The sequence below is a fragment of the Triticum dicoccoides genome, chromosome 4B (assembly GCF_002162155.2).
Source record: "Triticum dicoccoides isolate Atlit2015 ecotype Zavitan chromosome 4B, WEW_v2.0, whole genome shotgun sequence".
NCBI lineage: Eukaryota > Viridiplantae > Streptophyta > Magnoliopsida > Poales > Poaceae > Triticum > Triticum dicoccoides.
In genome coordinates this window covers 111,387,336-111,405,220 of record NC_041387.1, presented here as the reverse complement: position 1 = coordinate 111,405,220, position 17,885 = coordinate 111,387,336, and positions in this window count along the sequence as shown.

Below are 17,885 nucleotides of genomic sequence, written 5' to 3'. Positions count from 1 at the left end.
GGCCCCCAGTATGTTACAGAAGCTTGGGGGCTAGTTCATCGATAGTATACACACACGCACAATGCCTGGTATTCACGTGTACTTTGTACACGCCCCTATCACTAATATACAGTACCAGGAGTAGGCTCTTTCTTCAACTGCAAGGGTCCGAACTAGGGGAAAACTTTGCCTCGTATTACCATCCAGTCTAACAGCCAGGGATATCCTACCGAATGATATGATGAAATCATATCTGCCAACTACTAAGAGAGAGGTGTGTCTGGGGGGGTGGCAATGTGTGCGAGAGAGGCCTAAAGATAATGTGTGTGCGGGAGACACGTAGGCACATATATGTGCATATAGAGGGCTAGTAGAGACCGTGCATGTGTATATATGCATGTGAGAGAAATAGTGCTTTCCAACTAAGATTAATGAAAAGAGTGGTACATAGTAGTCAGAAAGAGAGAGAGAGAGAGAAATAGAGAGAGCATGTGCGTGAGACACCCCGACACACTGAGAGAGATTGTGAGCATGTGTGAAAGAGAAATGCCGATGCATATAAAGTGTGTGCACTTATGCGTTAGATAGAGGTATATATAACGTGTTTGTGAGAACAGGTCGAGGCATAGTGCATCTACGTGTAAAAGGAGGTTCTACGCATTAAATTAAAATATAAATGACATTATTATTTTTGGATGAGATCATGAATTTTGCAAATTTCGTATGGCCGAAAATCAGTCTATCATACACCCATACTCTATTGAATTCTAGCATGTGCATGTTTTTATTTCATATTATCGATCCATAGAGTGAGAGCGGTTTGAAATACAGGCAATGGATGCTTTTGCAATTCATATGTAAACATTAATTAGTGCACTCCATGTTGTTAGTGTGAAGCACTTTATACATTTGTCACTTGCATGGATACATTCCAAATTGCTAGCTACGAAATAGAATACATGTCGAATTCAACATAAAGGGGGTTTCGAAGATTCGAACTCATAGGAAGTGCATTCATCTATTTGAACCCGAGATAATAGCATTTGTAAATCAGATGTAAAAGGGGGCATCAATCTTTGTTGTGAGTTTGAACATGCTATATATATCCATACGCATATCTAACCTTTTTTTGCAACCAAGGAGATTATATCTGGAACCATGCATGAACTGAGGTAAGTTGCATATTTTTTAATATATACTCGTGTACAATGTATATTCGAATGTACCCCCTCCATTCCAAAATAATCGTAGCTTTAGGATTTTCAAGAGTAAAGATTTGTGAAGTTTGACAAATCCTGAAAGTTCAATTCAAGAGAACCGAAAACGTTAATGCTTCTGCTCCCAAATATTGAACGAAGCGCCAAATAGGCATGTGGTCACCCGAAACCGCGCGAGACTAATGTTTGGTGGTAGGAAATTACTGTCCTGACTCTAGCCCGTGTACCCTATCGGCCCGATGTCCAAAGGTCTAAACCGGGGTAGGTTTGTAACTTCACCAAGACGCCAGTCTCAACCGCGTCTGAGAAGCATTCATACGCCGTGGGCGCCCAAACACCCATGCGCTCGGCCGAAATCTACCCCGCCCACATTTTGGGACACCTGAGATTACTGTCCTACCCCCAACCCACAATATGTCCGAAATTTTAGATGGGTGCAAAGTTCGTAACATTCCCCAAATTTCAAACATGCGCGTCTCAAACCGAAACATTGTTCCCCCTTAGTTCCCTGCTTCCCTCCGTTTACCCATTCATACTCCATGGGTGCCAAAAGGCCCTCTCCACCAGCTGCGAAACCCCAGCCTCCTCCGTCCTCCACCCCATAGCGGCCAATCCACCAGCACCCTCCTCCATCACGCCAGAGCCAGTACCATGACATCGTCGTCCAACGCAACCACAACCGCAACACCGTCAAGGACTTAGCAGCCAAAGCGGAGGCAGAGATGCCTCCATGACGCTGATGCCAACGTGCTGTGTACTAGAACCACTCCGACCACGCCATCCTGCGCCTCACTGCTGCTGCTCCACTGTCGCAACTGTCCACCGAACCGGAGTTCTTCCCGCTACACCGTCGTTCGCCGCCTCGGATCTGGTTCCCCACCGCTGACAGATGGCCACTGCACCACACCCAACAACTTGGCCGTGGGTTCTCCCAAGGCTCTACCATCCTCCACAACTTCTCGTTTCCAGCGAACCACAAGAAGATCGTTGGAAAAATAGAAGGACAACACAACACTGCCAACAGAAAGAGGTACTCCTCTTCCCTTATTGTGCAAATCTTACATCTCTGCTCACACCGTATTCATCCCACAAAAGAAACTAGTTGAGCGCTTCTTACTGCATCTTCTTCGTGATACTAAATGCACAAGGTTTCCTCCCTTTACTATTTCACCTTTGCTAGAGGTCAGTAGCCCGCTGGATTTCAATTCAGGGTCAGTCGAACCGCAATTAAAAGAAGCAGCACCCTCTTAGGCGCACGGAGCACCTAGTCCGCATGTTCCCCAGGGAAGCGGCGCATCGATGTCTATCATAGGGGTGTGGGTGTAGGAGCTTCTTGCGCCCGATCTGGAGGTCGACGGGGCTTGAATGGATGGCCGGGGGGTGCCAAGCACAGCGGTGCGGTGAGGTAGAGGGGAGGGCACAGGCAGGGGAGGAATACTTGGCCGATGGTCGCTGTTGTTTAGAGGAAGATCGTCAACACTGACTGGCTAGAGGTGGATGAAGGCGATCTTCCCGTTCTTTGTACATTGGACGATGCAGAAAAAATGGTCTGACCTATTTGCTTTCAGTCAACTGTTATTTTCATAGAATCCTGTAGTAATTTAGTGTGCCATGCATGTTGTAGAGCTATCATATGTCTCCCGTCATTTATTTCTCACCGACCTGCTATCTGCTACCTTTACACTGTACTAATTGTGCACACACTTCACCCACACTCACACTATTGTTTTTTATGCATGGGTATTTGAGACTCTGACGCAGTGTTGATGAATGTTGTCGGCGTTCTAGGAACAGGGGTACCCAGACTTGCCTACCTGCGGCCTGTAGCGTGGCTCAAGGAGTGGCCTAGTATGGCCCATCTTCGTTAACACAAGCTCAAGACCCTCACAAGGGGCCATGCCTCGCGGGGCGGACGACAGGAAGCTTCCTCAGGCGCGGCCTCGTCACGCTGGCTCGCGAGGAGGCGGAGAGATCAAGGCGGGGTACCTCACGAGGTGCCTGTGACGGAAGCCATGACGACCAAAGCCAGGGGGGCACCAGGCGGGCATCGGCCTGGGCAGTGTCCTTGTTTCCCCTTCGGTGCAAAGGGGGCAAGCACAGGCCAAGGCATCAGGCAAAGGTTCCGATGCAACAAGACCAAGACCAGCAGAACGGCAGGATGGAGGCCATCGTGGATCCTAGGAAGGCGTCATCATCAGAGCCTTTGGCAGGCGAGGACCAACTTTAGTCAGGATAAGTGCACTAGATGTTCCCCTTCAAAATGGCTAATTGTTGGCGCCCTTCCCGCTTGATATTTGGGAAGAGGACCAGGGCCTCGCTCTATAAATAGGACTAGCCACTCTCAAGGCAGGGGATCGACCAGTCGAACCTTAGCCAGAACCACCAACGCAAGAACACCCCTCGCGAGGCTGTTCTTCCCTTGTATTGTTCATCAGCCCCTAAGGCAATCCACACACCACACACACTGGAGTAGGGTATTACACCACCATGGTGGCCTGAACCAGTATAATTCTTGCATCCCTTGTGTTGTTCTTCGTGTAGCCTAGATCCTTTGCAAGGCGACGAGACATGACCCGGTAGGGGCGTGATCTCCGCGCGCATCCCAGAGTTCGAACCTTAAGGGTTTGCCGGAACCCGAAATCCGACATTTGGCACGCCAGGTAGGGGTGCGCCGGAATCACGCCTTCCGTCGTCTGTGTTTTGCCATCCGTCGCATCCATGTCTGCCGCTCGTCGCGCCCGCGCCGAGCGTCGGGCTGCCCTCGCGGCCCATGTCGCCTAGACGGCCCCCGTCGGAGGGCCTCCCCATCGTTCCCCCTCGCCTGCCGCCCATGCCGCCACCGGTCCGGTGGGGAACGAGCAGTATGCCTCATCCCTGCATCCTTCGGTGCGGCGAGAAGGCCGCACCGCCACCCCGTCGCTGACTCCAGCAGGCTCATCATCGCACGCCCGTCGTGCCCCCGCGGACGCGCACGCCGCACTGCTCCTGGCATGAGAGCTCCTGCACTACCATCCCGTCGACAACCTCTACGACGAGTGGCTTGCCCGCATCACTGAGCTCATCAGCGCCGTAGGGGGCTCCCCTGCACCATCCCTCTCGCTGCACCGCCCACTGCCCTGCGCGGGCAACACAACTCCGGAGGTGCCTCAGCCGCCTCCCCCTCAAGAAGGCTCCCTGGTCCCAAGGCGCGTGGCCACTGGACGGGACCCGCTCCGTCCAGCGCCCGCGCAGCAAGAGAAGAGCGGCCAAGAGATCCCTCGTCCTCAAGAAGCTCCCCGCGTGCTCCCTGCACCGGCACGTCATGATCGTGCTCCTGCTCCAGCGCGCCAAGACCCCGCTCTGCTCCTGGCGGCGGCACACGAAGACCTCCAAGATCAAGCCCTTTGCCACCAAAGGCCTCTAGTGGCCAATGCGAGCTGCCGTGCCTTCACCGCCGAGCTGCGCAGCGTAGCTTGGCCGGGCAAGTTCAAGCCAGATCTACACCCGCGCTACAACGGCCCGGCTGACCCTACGGAGTTCCTCCAGCTCTACGAGCTGGGCATCGAAGCCGCCAACGGGGATGAGAAGGTCATGGCGGACTGGTTTCCCATGGCGCTCAAGGACGGTGCCCGCACCTGGCTCCTAAACCTCGCTCCTTGCACGATTTCCTCCTGGGACGAGATGCGCACTCGCTTCATCGCTAACTTCCAGGGTACTCGCGACCGGCCCCCGGCCATGAGCGACCTCTTCCGCATCAAGCAACAACCAGGAGAGACCCCACAAAAGTACATCCCACGCTTCAACAACGCTCTCCTCAAGATCCCCAGGGGGACTGAGGAGGCCATCATCTCAGCCTTCTCTGACGGCATGCGTGACATCAAGATTAAAGAGGAGCTGGCAATCCATGAATACATGTGCACATCCCTGGAGCTGTTCAACTTGGCGACCAAGTGCGCCCGGGCTGAGGAAGGGCGCCTCTCCCTCCTCAAGCTTCCGGCTGCCGATCCAGAAGAGAAGAAGCACAAGGTCAAGGACGTTAAGCGCAAGGGAGCTGCTGTGCTTCCAGCAGTGCTAGACACCAAGCGAGGCAGGGACCAGCCTGAGTCATCCAAGGGCAGCCGGTACTGCGTGTACCACGACCTCCACGCCCACAACACCAACAAATGCCAAGAGCTCAGGGCCGTGCGAGATGTGCGTGCCGGCCGACGCCCCGAGCGCAACGACCGGGGCTATGGCCATGGAGGAGGAAGAGGTGGAGGACGATGGGAAGACCGTGGCCCTCGCCAAGGGTGGCATGACCGACCTTGCGAGGACCGCTGGCAGGACCGGCTTCGCGAGGGAGGATGGAGGGATCAGCCTCGTGAGGATCGCCCTCAAGGCAACCCAGGCCTCCCTCCTCTGCCACCTCAGCCGAGGAGGAATGAAGACCATCATAAGGACGAAGGGGCTGGGGGCTTCCAGGAGCCGCGCGCAATCGCTTGCATCTTGGGCGGCGCTCAGGCCCCAGCCTCTCAACGCATCTCCAAACAGTTTGCTCGCGAGGTGAATGCAGTCCTTCCCAGGCTTGAGGCCACGCGCCCCCTCAAGTGGTCAGCATGCGCTATCACATTTAGCTCAGCGGATCAGCTCAAGTGCACAGCCACGGCCGAAGTCCTCCCGATGCTTTGCTCCCCGATCATCAGCAATGTGCAAGTCACCAGGACCCTCATCGATGGCGGAGCAGGACTCAATGTCCTGTCCGTCGAGACATTCAACAATCTCCAAGTGCCATACAATCAGCTTCAGCCAACCAAGCCTTTCTCAGGAGTCACTGATGGTTCCACCGTTCCGACAGGGCAAGTCCGCCTTCCTGTCACCTTTGGGCAGCGCGAGAACTACCGCACCGAGCTCATTGACTTCGACGTCACCCACATTCGCCTGCCATACAATGCCATCCTCGGGTACCCAGCTCTGGCCAAGTTCATGGCAGTGACTCATCACGGCTACAATGTCCTCAAGATGCCAGGAAGCGGTGGAGTCATCACGGTGCCTTGCAAGGAGAGGGATGAAGTGTGTTCTCTTGAGCGTGCTTTTCAAGCCGCGACAATCGAAGACCCAGAGCACAGGAGCGGAAGACTTCCTGAGGCAGTCCCTAAGAAGAAGAAGGCATCACCTGGTCCGAACCCTCGGGAGGCAGGCCCTTCCAATGGCGTTGTGTCCGGATCCGCGCCCGTCCAAGGGGTGCCTCCTTCTGTCGCATAGGAAGGCGCACCCGGCGTCGTCCTCGGGCAAGGCTCGAGGGCTATCTCCTGGAGGGCCATCGACTTTGCCAAGATCACGAGGGAGGCGCTCGGGCACCACTTGGAGGCATGCTTCAAAGCGTGTTTCCCTCAGGAAGGAACAAGGCAAGGAGGGCCAAGCCCTCGAGAGTTCATCGCAAGAAGCATTCAGGAGCTGCAGGAGTCAAGAGTCATGAGTGGCAGCCGCCGCTTACCCGCCGTAGCTCCCCATCCAGGCGAGGATGGTGGGCTGCGCGTCTGCATCGACGTACCAGGGCTCAACCGAGCCGCATCTCAAGAGTGCCTTTGGCCTTCGCGCGTGGGGCGTTGTGAGGGTCCACCTCACAGCTACATTCGCATGCCTTTCGGCCTGCCGAACGTAGTTGGTGCTCATCAGCGCCTGCTGAGGAGCATCCTGGAGGCTCAAGAGGTCAGGCATTCCGCAGTCCTGGCAGAGATGGAGATGGCCCTGGAAGAGCCGCCTGCGCCCCCGGAGTCTCCCGAGGCCCTGGGCCTGGGGGCTCGTGAGGACCATCTTCCGCAGCGTGCGTCGTCAGCTACTTCAACATCCCTTCATCTCCAACATCATCAGGTGACATCCTTCGAGTTTCATTTTCAGCTGGGAGCGCCCCCAAGGCTGCATCATTCCCAGGCCGTGTGGGTCCGTCCCTGCAGCATGTATTCCTTTTATTTATGCCTTTAGGTTACTTTGTTGGGGGCGCCCCTCGGCCTGCATTATCCCCATGCTGCTCGGGCCTAACCCAGCAGCATGTATCTCTCTCGCGTCTATTCAGGTCGTGCATTTGACCCGCCATGATTATTGCTTAGTGCCTGTGACGGTGCCCTTCTTCCCTCATGCCGACCGCTTGCACGTTAAAAGGGGGGGTACCTGAGCATCGTGACTCATGGACTCTTACTGGCTCTCCAGCGCTCACCTCCTGGCGTTGTCCATGGCATCGCGACCTGGCATACCAGCGATGGCTGAGCTCGCTCGAGGGCCGGGACCTGAGGACGTAGAGCGTCGGCATCTAACCAAATTTGCAGGAGCACATTACAAACAAAGGCCCAGAGCCAGGCGCAGCTCGCCTTGAGGTAGGGCCCCGTGAGTCCCGTGCTTGCTCACGGGTGCCCAGATACACCTCGTCAAGCCCTACCGTGCCAGCCATGTGTCAGGGTGGGGTTGTACACGCCCCGGGGGCTCCTCCTGGAGGGGAGCCCCCTCCCACGTCCCAGTGGAAGCACCATGCTCCGCGCTGGCTGACGACACTGCTGAGGAGCGGCTATGCCCGTACACACACGTAAGCGCTATGCTCCGCGCTAGTGATAAACAATTGAGGGTGGCCCACAGCCGCATCAACCTCAGGGAGCCCGGGCCACGCTCGGGCGCACGCCAACCAGCTAGGCCCCTTGGGCCTGGTTCGTCGCGCGCCCCTACCCGAGCGGAGCCAAGGTACGAAGGGTGTTTGAACGTCAAGGGGGACTCCTGAGTATCGCGACTCAGGAGCCTAACTGGTCACGTAGCCCCTCACTCCTTAGTCCCGTCCTGGTCTTCGGTCGGGCCTAATGGCGGTTGAGGTATGCGCGGGGCCGGGCCCTGCCGACGTAGAACAGAAGATCACTCCTATGCCTCCCCTTCCTACTTGTTGTTCGCGCGTCAAGGGGGACTCCTGAGCATTGCGACTCAGGAGCCTAACTGGTCACGTAGCCCCTCACTCCTTGGTCCCGTCCTGGTTTCCGGTCGAGGCTAACGGCGGCTGAGGTATGCTCAGGGCCGGGCCCTACCGACGTAGAACACAGGCAAGTAGGAAGGAAAAGCGCAAATCTCAAGGAATTCAAAAGCAAATATTACAGTCCACAGGTTGTTTTCACAATGCCAAACACAAGTTTAAACGCCTCCACGAGGCATGATGCGTGTTGTAGGAACTAAAACATGACAGGAGCCGCGAAGGGGTCACTTTCCGGCGGTGCCACCGCTGGTGGTGGAATTGCGCTGGGCGGCTCCACCTCTCGAAGCCCCAGGGTTGGCATCATCTCGCCTTGGCATGGTGCTGAAGGCGTGGAACTTCACCAGCAGGGCTTCCGCTCGACCCTTCAGTGCCTCAACAGCGGCAGCGGCAAGCTCGCCGCTCGCAGGCTCTAGCAGGCTGTCAACATCGACATTGGGGTCGCGAAGATAGACGTGGGTGAGGATACGCGCCAGCGCTACAGAAGAAAGGACACGCGCCTCGGCCTCGGCTGTGGGGACAAGGCCGTCAGCGACATCTTCAAGTGTGCGGATCAGGAAGGGAAGCAGCTTGGCGGGGCCATCCTTGGCGCCAGCTAGCGGCTTTTCTAGGCCACCGTCATAAAGCGTCTTCAGCAAGGCGCGAGCCCTCTCCTCCAGCTGCGCGAAGGCCACGTGGTCCTCCGCCAGGACCCTCGCCTTGCCGTCCAGCTTGACCCTCTCCGCCTCCAACGCCTGCTCCAGCATCTCCAACCGACTGCGACGTTCATCAAGCTCAGCGTCCCGGTCCTTGACAGCAGCTTCTCGAGTCCTCATCTCCTTCTCCTTCTCCTGGTGTTCACGAACCTCCTTGGTGAGCTTGTCGCACAGGCCTTGCAGCTCGCTCTCCAGCGCCTTGCAGCGGCCCCGAGCATCCGCAACCTCAGCCAAGGCAGCGTCGCGAGCGGCCTTGGCTTGGAGGATAGCCTGCTTCTCCTCATCGCAGGACGTCATGGCATGAACCAGCGCTGCTCGAACAGAGGCATTAGAGCGGACCCAGCCAGAGGCCAACTCCAGGCGCCCGGCCACCAAGCGGGGGTCGGTACCCTGGAGATCTTCTCGTAGCCGGTCCAGCTCAACAGCAGCATGATCCAAAACAGTGGAAGGACTCGGGGAAACGGCGGTTGGCGGAGTAGGAGGAGAAGACGGCAGCGTGATCACAACGTCAACCGTCGGAACCTTCTGAGCCCGGCGGCTGTAGCAGTGGCATCGGGCATGGATGCCTCAGGAGTCGCCTGGGCCATGGGGGCTGAGCCCACGCCAGCACGCCCCACCTGGCCTCGCAAGGATGACCGGGCAGGGGAGGCTCGAGCCTTGCCACCTCCTTCTCCCACAGGTGGAAGAGTTGCCCCAGGCAAAGCCTCAGGGGCCCCCTTCAGCCTTTTCGCCGTAGGCACCGGCCTAGCCAAGGAATATGGACGTCAAGCCTCAGCAACAGAAGCAGGAAGCAAAACAAAAATCAAGCACTTACTGGTCATCATTCGCGGACTCAAGCAGCCTCCGGCCGAACTTGTAGCCCGAGAGCCGGCTGCTGGGGTCAGCCTCAGGAGACTCGGAAGCAGGGGGCACGTCAGAGGAGTTGAAGCTGGCTTCAGGCCGCCCTGGAGCCGGAGCAGGCCCGCGGGGAACCAGCCCTGTCATGTCCTTCTTCGGGACCAGGGCGATCTCTCCCCGCCTCGCTCGTCGCTACCCTCGTCGTCGTCCGGCATGAGGCAGAGGGCGCGGGACCTGCACTGGGGGAGGGACTTCCCCGACTCTCTGTTGGTCGCCTCAGAGTCAAACTCCTCTTCGTCCACCTCTTCTCCCTCCTCCCTGCCGGACTCGCTGGAAGATACGTTCACCGTCACAAGGGCCGCCAGACCCTCGGGAACTTCCGCAGGCACTAGCCCTTCCCCGTTGAAGGTGGGCCTGGAGTTCACCACCTGCTCCTAGTCGCCATGAAGGATCAGGGGTACAGGAGCACCCTCCAGTCTCGCCACCTCCCCTCCGTCCAAGGAATGGAGAATCGCGGCCAGATCTCTGTCGGCCAGAGCTGCAGAACTCAGGCGGAGGGCAGCATCGGCTTCCCCGAGCCTCCACAGTGGGAGCGAGTGTTCCCGAAGCGGAGCCACCCGATGCTCTAGGAACTCCCTCAGGAGCGTCGCCCCGGTCAGCTTTGCCGTCGTCAGGTTGCCTGGCCATAGGTCTGCGTCCATCCTCTCCAGCACCGCTTCGCGCGAGGATCAACGAGTCGGCGCGGGACCAAGCATCAACGGCCTTAGGCTGCCCCGTGGGCAACACCAGCCAAGGGTGGATGCGCCCAACGTCCACCATGACCCACTTGCTCCGGAAGCCTTCAATCCTCTTCCCAGGCTTCCAGATGGCATTGGAGCTAGAGTACGTGACAAAGCTCGCGCCTGCGGTGATGAGGCCGCGAGAGACCCGGAGGTAAAAGTAATGGCGCAACAAGGCCACCGAGGGCCTTACCCCAATGTGAGCCTCACAATAATAGGCGAAAATCGCCAGAAGGAGAGCAGAGTTGGGGTGAAGGTGTAGAGCTTGCAAGTTGTATTGGCGAAGAACAGCAAGGAAGAACTCGGAAAAGGGAGGCACCAGCCCGGCGATGATGGTGCTCATGAAGAGCGGGTAGAAGGTGCTCCCCTTGTCTTCGGGCAGGTCGGAGCCGACCTTGAGCACGGCCGCCCCCTCGCTGCCTTGCGCCACCATCATCTGGCGCGTGAGGGTGAGGTTCTTCTCCGACACGTTCGGAGGATCCAGAGTGGGTGAGTACCAGGCCTCGACTGGAGTCTGGCGAGGCACCATGGCTTGCCGACGGTGCGGGATTGACGCAGATCTGGAGGATTTCGGGAGCAAGAAGGAGGAGAGCAAGAAAGGGGATCTGGGACAAATGACTGGTGAAGGCAAAGAAGGTAAGCCTGGCCTGGGGCCGCCCTTTTGTCTAGACACACAATTGTCGAGGCGTCATGGGGAAGCGGGGACGCCCACGTCCAATTAAACGCCACGCGTTGCCCATGGCCGCAGGCTGTTGGGGCCCGCCGCGCTTCGCACTTGCCCCTTCGCTTGTCTACTAAGCCAAGTCCAGGAACGCCTTGGGCCCGGGGGCTACTGTCGGCGTTCTAGGAACGGGGGTACCCAGACTTGCCTGCCTGCAGCCTACAGCGTGGCTCAAGGAGTGGCTTAGTATGGCCCATCTTCGACAACACAAGCTCAAGACCCTCGCGAGGGGCCAAGCCTCGCGGGGCGGACGACAGGAAGCTTCCTCAGGCGCGGCCTCGTCAGACTGGCTCGCAAGGAGGCGGAGAGATCAAGGCGGGGTACCTCACGAGGTGCCCGTGACGTAAGCCATGACGACCGAAGCTAGGTGAGCGTCAGGCGGGCGCCAGCCTGGGCAGTGTCCTTGTTTCCCCTTCGGTGCAAAGGGGGCAAGCACAGGCCAAGGCATCAGGCAAAGGTTACCATTCCGGTGCAAGAAGATCAAGACCAGCAGAACGGCAGGATGGAGGTCATCGTGGAGCACAGGAAGGCGTCATCGTTAGAGCCTTTGGTAGGCGAGGACCAACTTTAGTCAGGATAAGTGTACTACATATTCCCCTTCAAAATGGGCAATTGTTGGCGCCCTTCCCGCTCGATATTTGGGAAGAGGACCAGGGCCTCGCTCTATAAATAGGACTAGCCACTCTCAAGGCAGGGGATCGACCAGTCGAACCTTAGCCAGAACCACCAACCCAAGAACACCCCTCGCGAGGCAGTTCTTCCCTTGTATTGTTCATCAGCCCCTGAGGCAATCCACACAGCACACACACTGGAGTAGGGTATTACACCACCATGGTGGCATGAACCAGTATAAACCTTGCGTCCCTTGTGTTGTTCTTCATGTAGCCTAGATCCTTTGCGAGGCGACGAGACGTGACCCGGTAGGGGGAGTGATCTCCGCGCGCACCCCAGAGTTCGAACCTTAAGGGTCAGCCAGAACCCGAAATCCAACAAATGCTAAAAAGAAAAGACAGAAGTCGCTCCAGTGTAATTCGATGATAAGCACTAAGCGTTTTAGCACTCTAATGGGTGCAGTGTCAGCAGTTGGAGACAGTAAATGTAGCTACAGTTGATGATCTCAATTGCCACACACAACCATCCCAAGTGCTTGCTTTAACTTCGCGATGTGAAATGTGGTTGCATGTTGCATATGGTGTCTAGCTTGTATTGCTTCCAATTTGGTTAAATTGCATCTGCTTACTTTACACATTATACCTTTGATAATGACATGCCTTACTGTTTTTGATACATACTACATATGTCTATTAACCATGTTCATACATCAAACTAATGCTATTTTGTATCCCTCGTCAATCACTTATGATGAGATAGTCACCCGAGTGGGTTACTGTGAGGCGCCCTACTCGTTTAAAGAGTGCAGTGGCATCCTCCCCACATGATTCTCAAGAAACAGCAAGGCTAAATGAAGATAGTCAACATAGCTCTCTAGTTGATCACCACAATTCCCCCACACCACCATCGCAGGTGCTTGCTCTTACTTGGCAGTGTGATATACGGTTGCATGTTGCATATGGTGTCTACCTTGTAATGCTTCTAATTAGGATAAATTGCATCTGCTTAGTTAACACATTATACCTGTGAATATGACATGTCTTCCTGTTTTTGGTACATACTACGTCTTTCTATTAACCATGTTCTTACGTCAAACTACTTTTCTTGTGTATCCCTCATCAATCACTTTCGATGATACACCTTCAAGTTGACAGTGTAATATTGGTTGCATCTTGCATATCATTTCAAACATGTATTGCCTCCAATTTGTTGAAGTGCCACTTATAATGAGATACATCTAACTTGGTAGAGTGATTTTGGTTGGATCTTTCATATGGTGTCTAGATTGCATTGCTTCCAATTTGTTGACCTTCTGCTTAGCGTTTTTCATACATATTCCATCCTCCTACAATGTGGTTGCCGTACATAAAAGTTGTGTTCGTCAGTATCATGCATCAAAGAATTTGGAAGTGCGAATTTCATTCCTTTTTTCTTGTGTGTTTACTTGACAAGGCATAATCTGAAAGGACGAAGGCACCGAATGATGGTGGTCCTCTGGAGCAACTAAAATAGATGATCTCTGCAGATTCTCCTGCTACTCGTACTACAGTGCTAGTTCCAAATCTCATCTCCCCTACTCCACAACCCAAGGTGCTTGCTCTAACATGGCAGTGTGATATCTGGTTGCATGTTGCATATGGTGCCTAGCTTGTATTACTCCTAATTTGTTAAATTGCATATCCTTAGCTTACACATTATACATGTGAATATGAATCGCCTTCCTATTTTTGGTACATACTACATCTGCCTATCACACCATGTTCTTACATCAAACTATTGTTCTTGTGCATCCTGCATCTATCTCTTATGATGAGACAGTCAGGCGCGTGGGTTAATATGAGACGCAATACTCTTATAAAGAATGCAATTTCATCCTCTCCACATGATTCTCAAGAAACAGCAAGCCTAAATTAAGATATTGAACGTAGCTCTGTACTTAAAGACCGCACTTCCCCTACACCACCATCACAGGTTGCTCTAACTTCGCAGTGTGATATGTGGTTGCATGTTGCATACGGTGTCTAGCTTGTAATGCTTCTAATTAGGGTAAATTGCATCTGCTTAGTTTACACACTATACCTGTGAATATGACAAGCCTTCCTATTTTTCGTACACACTACATCTATGTGTTAACCTTGTTCTTACATGAAACTACCTCTCTTCTGTATCCTCCATCAATCACTTACAATGAGTCACCTTTATTCGTTGCATATTCCATATTATTTCTAGCCTGTTGCCATGTATTGCTTCTAATTTGGTCAAATACATTTGTTAGGGCACCCTTTTAATTTGGCAGAGTGATATTGGTTTCATCTTTCATATGGTTTCTAGCTTGCATTTATTCTAACAAGTTCAAGCACCTTGTGCTTAGTTTACACTTTATACATCATACATGTCAATATGATACGCCGTCCTGTTTTTCATACATATTCCATCCTCCTATCATGCGGCTGCCTTACATGAAAGTAGTGTTTGTCAGTATCATGCATCAATGAGTTCTGAAGAGCAAATTTTATTCCTTTTTCTTGTGGGTTTGACTTGACAAGGAAAAATCAAGAAAGAGGAAGGAAAAGAGTAATGAAGGCAATGATGGTGGTCCTCTACAGCAACGTAAACGGAGCATCTGTACCGATTCTTCTTGTACTGATAGTGCATTACAAGGTCCAAGTCTCCGCTCCCCTACTCCACCATCCAAGGTGCTTGCTCTAGCTTGGCAGTGTGATATCTGGTTGCATGTTGCATATGGTGTCTAGCTCGTATTGCTCCTAATTAGTGTAAACTGCATCTGCTTAGCTTACACATGATACTTGTGAATATGACACGCTTTCCTGTTTTTGGTACATACTATATCTGTCTATCACACCATGTTCTTACATGAAACTACTCTTCTTGTGTATCCTGCATTAGTCAGTTATGATGGGACACCTTTAAGTTGGCAGTGTGATATTGGTTTGCATCTTGAATATGATTTCTAGCATGAATTGCTTCTAGTTTGATGAACGCCACCTATGATGAGACAATTTTAACTTGGCAGAGTGATATTGATTGCACCTTCCATATGGTGTCTTGCAGTGTTTCTAATTTTTTGAAGTGCCTTCTTCTTAGTTACCACATCATAGGTGTGAATATGTCAAGCCATCCATTTTTTCGTACATATTCCATCCTCGTATCATGACTTTGCCTTTCATTATAGTAGTGTTCGTCAGTATCATGCATGAATGAGTTCTGAAGAGCAAATTATATTCCTTTTTCTTGTCGATATGACCTCACAATGCAAAATCAACAAAGCTGGAGGAAATTGGCAAGGCATTGGATGATGGTGGTCCTTCCGAGCAACTGAAACAGAGGTTCTCTATAGATTCTACTCTGCCATCCTCCCAACAAGATTCACCAGACAACGCAAGGCTAGACAGTCAACGTAGCTATGTAGATGATGAGCACATCTCCCCTACTCCACCATCACAGGTTCTTGCCCTAACTTGGCACTATTATATGTGGTTGCATGTTGCGTACGATGTCTAGCTTGTATTGCTTCTAACTTTCTTGAATTGCATCAGCTTTCTTTACACATAATGCCTGTGAATATGACATGTGTTCCTATTTCTACATCAGACTACTGTTCTTGAATATCGCGCATCAGTCACTTATGATAAGGCACCTTTAAGTCGCCACTGTGATATTGGTTGTGTCTTGCATATGATTTCTAGCATGTACTTTTTCTAATTTGTTGAAATGCCATACAGTTTGAACTTGGCAGAGTGATATTGGTTGCATCTTTCATATGGTGTCTAGCTTGTAGTGCTTCTAATTTGTTGAAATGCCTTCTGCTTAGTTACCACATCATAGGTGTGAATATGTCACGCCATCCTTTTTTTCATACATATTCCATCCTCCCATCATGTGTTTTCCTTTCATCTGGGTAGTGTTTGCCAGTATCATGCATGAATGAGTTCTGAAGAGCAAATTTTATTCCTTTTTCTTATCGGTTTAACTTCACAGTGCAAAATCATTACAACTAAAGGAAATTAGTCCGGTAGTGGATGATGGTGGTCCTTCGGAGCAACTCAAACAGGGGGTCTCTAAAGATTCTACTCCACCATCCTCCCAACAAGATTCACAAGACAACAAAAGGATGAACAGTCAACATAGCTGTGTAGATGATGAGCACATCTCCCCTACTCCACCATCACAGGTGCTTGCACTAACTTGGCACTATTATATGTGGTTGCATGTTGCGTATGATGTCTAGCTTGTATTGCTTCTAACTTGAATTGCATCTTCTTACTTTACACATAATGCCTGTGAATTATACACGTGTTCCTGTTTCTAGAACATACGTGTACATGATGAGCACATCTCCCCTACTCCACCATCACATGTGCTTGCTCTTACTTGGAACTGTTATATGTGGTTGCGTTTTCCGTATGATGTCTAGTTTGTATAGCTTCTGATTATGTTGAATTGCATCTGTGTAGCTTACAACTTATACCTGCAACGATCACTTACCCATAAGACACATTTAACTTGGGACTGTGATGTAGGTTGCATCTTGCATTGTCTTCTAGCTTGTACTGCTTCTAATTTCTTGAAATGGCACTTATAACGAGACAATTTTTAGCTGATAGAGTGATATTGGTTGCATGTTCATATGGTGCCTAGCTTTCATTTCTTCTAATTTTGTTGAAATGCCTTCCGCTTATTGTTTTTTCATACATATATTCCATCTTCCTATCTTACGTGTGAATATGAAAAGCTGTCTTTTTTTGTATATATTCCATCCTCCTATCATGCGCTTGCCTTACATCAAAGTAGTGTTCGTCTGTATCATGCATCAACCAGTTATGTAGAGCTAACTTTATTCATCTTCTTGTGGTTTTGACTTCATAAGGAAATATCAGAAATAGGAAGGAAAAGAGTAAGTTAGGGGATGTTGGTGATCCTCCACACCGACGCAAATAGAGACTCTCTAGATTTGCCACTACTACTGCTAATGAAGTTGAAGTCCCAAGTCTACATGATGAGTTCATCTCCTGTACTCCACCATCGCAGGTGCTTCCTCTAAGTTGTCAGTGTGATAATTGGTTTCATGTTGCATATGTTGTCTAGCCTGCATTTCTTCTATTTTGATTAAATTGCACCTGCTGAGTTTATACGTTATACATGTGCATATGACATGGCTTTCTGTGTCTAGAATGCACTGCATCTATCTATCATACCATGTTCTTACATCAAAGTACTGCTGTTGTGTATCCCGCATCAGTCACTCATGATTGGACGCTTTTAACATGACAATTTGATAGAGGTTGCATCTTGCATTGATTTCTATGTTGTACTGCTTCTAATTTTTCGAATTGCCACTTATGACAAGACACTTTTAACTTGGCAGAGTAATATTGGTTGCATCTTTCATATGGTGTCTAGCTTGCATTAGTTGTATTTTCTTGAAAGTCCTTCTGCTTAGTTTGCACATTGTAGCTGTGAATATGTCATGCCATCCTGTTTTTCTTACATATTCCATCCTCATACGGTTGTCTTACATCAAAGTATTGCTTGTCTGTATCATGCATCAATGAGTACTGAAGAGTGATTTTATTCTTTTGTGTTGTGGGTACAGCTTGACATGGCAAAGTCAAAAAAGAGCAAGGATAATAATATAGTAGGGAGTGCTGCTACTCGTAGGGTGAAACGAAAAAGGATCTGCCGTCGAGATTCTGTTGGTACTTATAGTGTAGTAGAAGGTACAAGTCCACCAGCTAAATCTACAAACACAGTATCACCTGCTCCACCAGCTGCATCATCCGCTTCAACTGTACCAGCATCTCAACGAGTTACTGGTTCATTTGCTCCGGAACTGGCTAGTTCCCAAGCTGCCTTCACACCTAACACTACTTCCGAAGCACTGCTGACACAACAGGACTTGGTAAGATCAGACAAACCTCATGAGCATCAACACCAAGACGGTACCTGACTGAGTCAAGTTGTAGTTGCATGCTCCTTTATATGTACTCTCACAGTTTGATGTACACTAACACTTTCCATATTCGTTGTTGAACTAGCACCATGGCGCAAGCGGAAATAGACATC